The sequence below is a fragment of the Dromiciops gliroides genome, chromosome 4 (genome assembly GCF_019393635.1).
Source record: "Dromiciops gliroides isolate mDroGli1 chromosome 4, mDroGli1.pri, whole genome shotgun sequence".
Lineage (NCBI taxonomy): Eukaryota > Metazoa > Chordata > Mammalia > Microbiotheria > Microbiotheriidae > Dromiciops > Dromiciops gliroides.
The window spans coordinates 333,617,703-333,626,978 of NC_057864.1; the positions used below are offsets into that span (position 1 = coordinate 333,617,703).

At 42.1% G+C, this 9,276-nt stretch overlaps 1 pseudogene; it reads right to left on the reverse strand.

The window, feature by feature from the left end:
- Nucleotides 1-4,629: 4,629 nt before the first annotated feature.
- On the reverse strand, nt 4,630-5,858 carry LOC122726413 (annotated as a pseudogene).
- Nucleotides 5,859-9,276: the final 3,418 nt, after the last annotated feature.

Here is a 9,276-nt window from a genome sequence, read left to right on the forward strand (position 1 = left end):
AGTGTCTGAGGCTGGGTTTGAACTCAGGTCCTCCTGAATCCAAGGCTAGTGCCTTATCCATTGCGCCACCTAGCTGCCCCCATAAATTAATATCTTATGCATGGGTACCTCTATATCTTTTATTTTTCATACTTGTCAATCGTATCAAGTCATTTTAACTTGCCCTGTTCAATTTTTGACTACACATCTGAAATGATAATTTAGGTGAAATGATAATTTAGGGCTATAAAATAGCGAATGAAAAAAAAGAAGATGCCTCTTGAATCATTTGCTACTTTACTTTATTTACTTTAAAAAAATCCTTGGAATATAGTCATTCTCTTATCTCTGAGCTGTTCATTCTGATCTGTTCCATCTCTCTTTTCTCTCTGTATCCTGGGAGTCAGGGATACAAACCTCAGAAGTCAGTTCAGATGGTTATCTGTAATTTCTCTTTGTAGTGCTCTTTGAGGTCAAATCCATTACAGCATGTGCTCAGACTGACTTTGTACACTTAACTCCACTGGGTTTTCAGTGACATACTCAGCAGTGCACCTGAGAACCTGTTATCCATAGATACAGAAGATGTTAACATTGATACATAAAAAAATCTGCTTCATGCCTGCTCTGTATCTTTAGGGCTGGATAACCTACTGCTCTTAAGATGATATAATAAATAGCATGCTATTTTTGATAATCAAGATCAAAAATTATTTTCTCTCCTAAATCATACGATGACATCCCCTAATCACGTGATCTCCAGACAGAGATGGCAGGAGGTTTCATCTTTGCAAAATTCCCAGTGATCCAGGCACAAGATCTTCTGACTACTCTTCATGCCCCTTGAAAAAAGAATGCATGTTATCAGAAAGAGCTCACCAAACATTGACAGCTGCTCCAAAATACAGTATCCTGGGCAATGAGAGTCCTCATTATTTTCTCCCTAGAGAATAGATGATAGACATTCTAACATCAACAGCCAGGTCCAAGGGCATTTGTCCTACTTCAGCAGCCTTTATTATTCTTAAAATAATTTGAAGAGACTTGGCCCCTTTTTAGCATGGTTGAGACATGGGCGAAGGGAATGGGAAACACACAAATTGTGTGACTGGGAGCAGCTTAGAACTTAACATTAAGTCACCAGTCTGACCTTCCTTTAATCAGGCTTTTAGTAGTTCTTCTGAGGCCTGGAATGCATCTATAACTCTCCTGCCAGACATGTGTTGAAATGGTTGTGAGTCTGAAGCAGCAGTTCCAGATGATCATTCTAGCATCTGCTATTAAAGAGTCAGCCCAAGAAGACAGTGAGCTTGCCAGCCAAGTGCTCCCCTGATGTTGCCTGAAGTGGTATTCCTGCCAAATGGCTATGCTTGAGAGCCAATCTCTCCCTTTGGGAGGGAGATTGTGCCTACAACTAGCCTGAAGCATGACTAAAATGGCCTAGAAACCTAGTGTGCCATTACTTTATCAGCTCCATAGCTTCACTACCCCTGACCTTTATCTAGACACAAACAGATGCTAAAAGCAAACCCCTACCTCTCTACTTGTAAGTCTTCCACTCATACCCATTTCTTACACATGGGGGAATCTCCCAGTGAATTTCTAGCATCCCTTGATAGCAGTGTAACCTAGGGACCTAGGTTCGGGTGTGCTAAGTACTGTAGACAAAGCATTGGAATGTCCAGCCCCTCCCTTCAAAGAGGGGGCAATTGGGAAGTGACAGAAGAAAAGGTGTAGTTGTCTGCCTCAAGAACAGTCTTACCAAAACCTTCTTGAAGCTTCTGTTATATGACTATATTATTTTTTATTCCTTGCTGCTTTTGGTGGAGAAAAGCAATGACAGAGTAAGAGGAGAGGGGGCATCACACCTAAGTGACTTCCAGCATCATAAGAGGCCCTCATTGGGGTATAGTCTACAGTCAATGTGCTGACTTACTCCCAAATCCATAGAACCTCAGGAATACTTCACAAAGTAAAAGTAATGGAGCATGAAAAAGACTTCCAATGGGAATCTTGGAATTGCCAAATGCAACAATGTTCCCTAAAACCTCTAGGTGACTATAAGAACAATGACCTCTCCAAAGTAGTCTAGGAATATCTGTATGATGCTGAGTCACCAGGGAGAGTTTGAAGAGGCAATAGGCCCCGTGCCCACTCCTCTCTCCTATATACCATATGCACATACTACTGAGGGAAAACCCAAATTACCCTTTAGGTAAAAATGGCTGCCATCTAGTTCTTGAAGTGACTGGTCAGAAAAGGAAAGCAGGAAGGATGGGGCTCCTCCTGGGCCTTATGAAACAATAGAATTCAAAGTCAAAGGGGAAGTAGGGAGGAAACAAGCACTAGTATAGCTCCTACTGTGTTCCAAGAATTCTGATAGGAACTTTACAAATATTATTTCACTGAACCTCACAACAACCCTGGGAGATAGGTATAATTATCATCCTTATTTTGCAGTTGAGGAAACAGAAACAGGTTGATTGAGTGACTTGTTGAGAGTAACACAGATACTAAGACTCTGAGGCCAGATTTAAATTCAAGTCTTTCTAATTCCAGACCAAATCTAAAATCTATCTAAAGAGCCACCTAGCTAGACAGGAAGGTGAGTTCAAGTTCTCTTGGCCTTATAATTAGACCATACACATTATTTACAATTAGATTTTATTCATTATGAAGTAAACAGAGCCATGCACCAGGAATCAGGCAGGAGATTTGGGTACTAATCCTGCTTTATTGCTAACTTATTGTTTGGCCTTAGACAAGATACAACCTCTCTTGGCCTTGTTTTTTTTCATAAGAAGGCAGGACTAGAATCATAGCTTTATGGATTTAGATATAGAAAGGAATTTTAAAATCATCTAGTTCAACACCTACCCAATGCGTGAACTCCAACTATAACAATCCCTACAATGAGTCATTCAGCTTAACCTTAAAAATATCTAGTGATGTGCAAATTACTATCACCTGTGTATAATTTCTTTCTGTTTAGAATTTTACTTGCCAAATTACATGTAAAAACAAATTTTGACATAAATTTTTTAAAACTTTGTGTTCCAACTTCTCCCCCTCCCACCCTTCCCACCCCCCACCCCTAAGAACTCAAGCAATTCAATACAAGTTATAAATGAGTAGCCATGGAAACATCTCCACATTATCCAGGTTGTGAAAGAAAACAGAGAAAAATAAAACTGCAGATTAAGGAACTATCAAAAAATTATATTTCATTCTGTTTTCAGATACCATCAGTTCTTTCTCTGTAGATGGAATGAAATCTTCATAAGTTCTTCAGAGCTATATTTTATCACTGCATCACTGAAAATAACCACATGCTTCCCAGCAGATCATCTTACACTATTGCTGTTATTTTGTATACAGTACATTTCACTCTCCTTTAGTTCATGTAGGTCTTTCCAGGTTTTTCTGATAGCATCCTGTTCATCATAACTTTTATATAGTACCTTAAACTTGACAAAGAATTTTCTTCACAATAGCCCAGCAAAGAAGGTACCATACATTTTGCCATTATAATCAATCAGCATAACTATTTCCCTCCATCCTATTCACTTCCCATGATATTTACTCTATTTTCTATGTTCTTTTACCCTATTCCTCCTCAAAAGTGTTGTGCTTCTGACTGTCCCTCCCCTGCTCTGCTCTCCTTTCTTTCACCCTTCCCTCCTTATCTTCTTAAACTCCGATTTACCTGTAGGGTTAAATAGATTACTCCTCCCAATTGGGTGTGTATGTTATTCCCTCCTTGAACCCACTGTGATGAGATTAAGGTCTTTGAGCTAATTCTGTGTTCTAAATTTTCTTCCTCCTTCCCTCTTCAACCCTCCCTATGAAATCAAGCAATTCAATATAAGTCATGCAGGTGCAGTTAGGCAGAACATCTTCACCTTCCTCAAAAGTGTTTTGCTTTTTGCTTCTCCCTCCCCCAATATCTCCTTCCTTCTGTCCCCTCTTCTCCACCCCCCCCCACCACTTATCTCCTTCCCCTCCCACTTTCTTTCAGTCCACGTCTCCCCTTCCCCCTCCCCCAGTGCATTCCTCCTACCCAAACCTACTTCCCCAGCAACATGTATGATGAAGGAGGCCACTGGGTCCCCCCAAATGTCTCCACCCCCACCCCATCATCTCCAGCTCTGGGCTAAAAAGCCAGAGGCTGAGAAGATAGGAAAAAGGAGGAAGGGTATGAAAGGAAGAACTGAAGTAATTGGAGGGTGGAAATTCAGAGTTACCAACCCTGGTCTAGTGAGCTCAGGGAGCTGGGAGTCTAATTCCTGACTGCCCAGAGTCCAAGGTGCAACAGAACAACAGCAAGAGAAAAATGGTTCAGAAACCCCACACAGAGCCATTAGCAAAGGTCCTGAGGGGAGCTCCTGGCTCCCAGTACTCAAGACCAAGCTGCAAGACCTGCAAAGAAGTCAGGGGAAGGGCAGTAGTATGGTGAGAGGAGGGAAATAGGCAGGGGGGCTTTTCAATTAACTCATTCAACATGACTATAAGCTTCAAACTAGATTATTTTCCCCTCATCTTTATTCCAATTGCACTCTACATTACCTGCTCCATCTTAGAATTCTCTTTATGGCATATACATATAGCAAGTCCCAGGAGGAGGGCCCAGGCAAGGCCAGGCTAGCTGGGTCAGATCCAGAAGCTCTCTTCCTTGACATCAATGTGCCAAAGTTGTAGGTAGACATCTATGCCGATCCCCTGCAGAGACTGGAGCTGAAGGGAGCCACCTAGGTATTCTGCATAGGCTCGGGATGTAGGCAGACCAAAACCAAACACGTGCATAAGTCCTGACTGGTCGTTGCTGTTTGTATACAGGTGACCAAAAAGTGGACTGATTCGGGGGTCCTGAGTGCTGGCCTCGGCCATGATGAAATGATAGTCCATCACTTTGTCCAAGTGGTGGTGAGTGATGCCCCCACCCTGATCTGAAATTCTGATTAGGAGGTCAATATCATTGTTGGCAATGGTGATGACGATATCCAGGACATTGTATGGAGTGTCTAAATGGCTTTCCATTGTGGCCCTCATGGCATTCTTCAGCAGCTCAGGGAGAATGTAGTCCAGGGGCATTGGGATGAAGGGGAACCAGGCAGCCACATGGCCATTTATTCAAACTTGAGGGGCATTCCCATACTTGTGTTCACACAGCTTTCTGGCAAAGTCCACCCACTTTTCAATGATCTTCTTTGGGGAGAGTCAAGTATAGATGATCCCCATAAAGTTGGGCTTGTCCTCATGCAGAGCCAGGTGATGGGCGGCCAACATGCTGATCCCCAACCGTGACATCAGTGTCTTGTCCAAGAAGTATCAGACCAGATTCTCATCCTGGATATGTTTCTGACACTCTTGAAGTCCCTCAGCCAGGAGAGTCACCACATCTTTGTGATCATCCAGGAACTGATGGACCAACTGGAAATACTGGGGCTCAGATACCTGGTCCTTTATCGGGGCAAATTCACTCAGCTTTTGGAAGGCTCAGATATAGAGTTCATGCACATGGAGGATGGTAGGGTTGCAGCTAGTGATGAAAGGCAGATTCTGGAAGCGCTTGATTTGGTGAGCTATATGCATGGGGAGCTGGTGGTGTAACGGGCACTTTTCAGCAGATGGCTGCCATCCTGGGAACAGCCTGAATACAACATCATGGTTGGAGTGAGACACACAGAAGGCTTCTCAGCTGCAGCATCAATGGCTGACTGGTTGTAGAAAGAGGTGACTGTCTTGGATTGCTCTCTGGCTAGCTCCATGTGATGGGTGTCAGTGGCCGAAGTAGACCAGAATTGGAGAGCTGGGGACACGAGTGGCCAGAGTGGGCAGCCCCCACGGGGGCCACTCCCCAGCACTGATGCTAAGAGCATCGTCCTGCTCCCACTTGTTTATCCTTCCTGATGGGCCTCCAAGTGAACCCAGGAAGTAGGACAAAACAGGCTGGGGATGTAGGTGAGGTGGGGGGAAGCTTACCTCAGGCTTAGGGGGGAGGACAGAAAACAGAGGGCAGGCTTGGTAGACCCACTCCCATCTCCTGCACCAGGAAGGGAGGGGGGCAAGGAGCAGAGCAGATACAACCCAGGTGCCCCAATGATTTTCAAATTATCTCTCCTGGATCTTTTTTTCCAGGTCAGCTGTTTTTCTAAGGAGATATTTCATATTGCCCTCTATTTTTTAAATTCATTTGGATTTGTTTTACTGTTCTTCTGCCATCTTGGCTCCACCTCCTATCTCATAAAGTCACTAGCTTCCATTTGTTCAATCCTAATTCTTAGGCAATTATTTTCTTCTGAGACCTTTTGTTTCTCCTTTTCCATTTGGCTTTTCAAGCTGTTGACTTTTTTCTCATGACTCTCCTGCATTGCTCTCACTTCTCTTTCCATTCTTTCCTCCATCTCTCTAAATCTTCCTTCCATCTCTCCTACTTTCTCTTCAAAGTCCCTTTTGAGCACTTCCATGGCCTGAGACCAATTCATATTTTTTTCTTGGAAGCTTTGGATATAGGGGCCCTGAGGTTGTTATCTTCTTCATACTTAAAGAAACTTTCTATTGTTCTCAACTTTCTTTGCTTGCTCATCTTGCCATCTTTTACTTGACTTTTAACTCCTCTTACAGTGGGGAACACTTCCAAGCTATACTGTCCCAAGCTTCAGAGGGTCCCCGCGGTTTTGGTTTGAGGGAGAGCAGGTTTTTCTCTTGCCTGGCCTGTTCTCTGGTCCAAAGATAACCTCAAGCGAACTTTCTAATTAACCAGCCAGCAGAACTTTGTATACTGTGGTTCTTCGTTTCAACAAATCTGTGCCCCTCCCCAATCTGGGCCTCCTGCCACTCAGGATTTCTTACTGGTTCCCTGATGGGGTGGGATAGCCAAATTCCTCCTTAGGTCCCAAAGACACCCCTGTATTTTCTCCCATGGCCAGCTGGTCAGTCCTCTCACCTGACCATAAGCTTAATTTCAGAAGACCCAAGTGCTGCAACTGATTTGGAAGCTAGGTGGTAAATTCCTCTGGCAGAGTGTGCCTGGGGTCTGTGCTGGCAAGATCACAGTGTTAGACTCTGCTAGCAGCTCAGCACAGCCCCCTCTTATCTGTGTTTGGCTGGAAAATAATATCCTCCCATCTTTTTGTGGGGTTTTCTACTCCAGGGTTTGTTTTATTGCTGTTTGGGGGGTAATTGTGTCAGGAGCTCTGTGTGTTTAATGTCTTTCCTCTGCCATCTTGGCTCCACCCCCTATCCCATATATCTTGGTTATCACCTATATATAATTTTTACCCAGTGATGCTGGTACAGTTTTTTGTTGTAAATCACAAGAATAACCACTCTTCCACATTAGAGACTGTCAAATGTCCAAAGACAGTTATGTCTTTCACCAAGTATTCTCTTTTCCAAGTTAAACACCCCAAATCCTGCATATACCATGGAATCAAGTCCACTCACATTCTGCTACTTGCTTGAGACAAGTTACAGCTTATCAATTTCTCTTTTAGTAGTCATAACTGGACAAAATACTATATATCTGATCAGGACAACATAAAGTCAAGTTAAATCATATTGACTCTAGTTTCCACCTCTAACATGCAATGTGTCTGTGCATTTTTTTCAGCTCCCTCACTGTTGACAGCACCTACCAAAGTGCCTGACAGACCATAGGCATTTAATAAGTATTTGTTGTTTGATTGACCATTTGATTGTAAGTAATAATATACACCAATACTTTGACAATTATGTGATCTCGAAGATGTGTATTGTATGGGCCAAATTAATTCCTTCCAGTATGCTTCTAACATCTTATCATCCTACATAGTTCTTTTTCATGTCTGTCTATAGATATTCTTAGCTAATCTGCCTATTACACTTCTCTAATTCTTTTAATATTTCATAGATACCAGTTAACATTCCATCAGAGTCCTATTCCAATACCTCGCAATGGCTTTAAGGTGCCCCTGGTTCTTGAAGGCTGTACCAATTGAGTACAAATTCTGGTAGGTTCCACCAAGCTGGATAGACTTTGAATGCAATCTAGGACATGTCTGCTGTCTTGGGACAAGCTTGTCTAAGTGTGGATTTTCAAAATAACAGAAGGTTAGGTAGTAGTCATTCATTTATCAATGGAGACCCATGAAACAGATAAAAAAATTGTAAATGGTTCTCTGCCTTATACACCCCCTTGACACTTCTGTAGTAATGGTGCCTTATGGATTGGGACTAGATTTGTTATTTTGTTAGTTTAGGGAACTCCTTAATGAGGAAAGTTCCCTCTACCAGTGCAGATCTTTATCTTTTCTGCAACTTATAGACAGTTGTCTAGGGTCCTGATAGCTTGAGTGTATTGGCTAAGGTTATAGAACCAATATGTGTCAAAATCAGAACTTGAACCCAGGTCTTCCTGGCTTTGAAGACAATTTGCTAACCAGTACACTTCATGGAATAGGGATCCCAAGAATGATAGCTTTTAGAATAGTCACAGACATAAATTTAATGGCTATTAAGCTAAGTGCATGACTATTCTTCAATCACCAATGAGTTAATAGGTCACTAGAGGAACTAAACAATCTCCATGTTGACATTCCTTCTAACAATGAAGCAAGCAAACAAAAACCACCAGAAATAAAAGGCGCTGCTTAAAGAATTGGTGACATTTGTTTCATAATGTACTCAAAGGCAACAAGGCATCTTACATAGACATAATACAACCATTGTCATCTCACCTTGCATTGACAAAGGTGAGCTTTAGTTAAAGACTTATGTGTCAATACCTCTAGTGTAATATACAGTGTAGAACTTTCTCAGAGAATTTGGAATCATGACATCTGGGCTCAAATCCCAACTCTGTCCATTGCTACCTATGGGACCTTGAGCAATCACTTGCCCTCCTTAGTCCTCAGTTTTCTTATCCATAAAATGAAGAGGTTAAAATAAATCTCTTCTGACGTTCCTTGCATCCCTACAACTATGATGCTATAAGTATAGATTTACAACAGAAGATAAAAAAGGCATGAAAATCAATAAAGAACTTGACAAGATTCACCCAACCAAGCCATCATTTGCTTTGCTATTTGGTGATAATATTCTTCTTTAGCACCACACTTTTCATCTTTTCAGAAACCATAAAAATTCAGAGAAATCAGAAACGGTTCCTTATCATTAATAGACTGAGGGCTCCTTCACCTCCAGCTCTAGTATATTACTTTCTTTTTCATCCCCATCTAAGTTTGCTCATCTGTAAATTCAAGGGTTGGACTAGATAAGGCGTAGAAACTCCCAGCTCCAAGATTATGATTCCCTGAG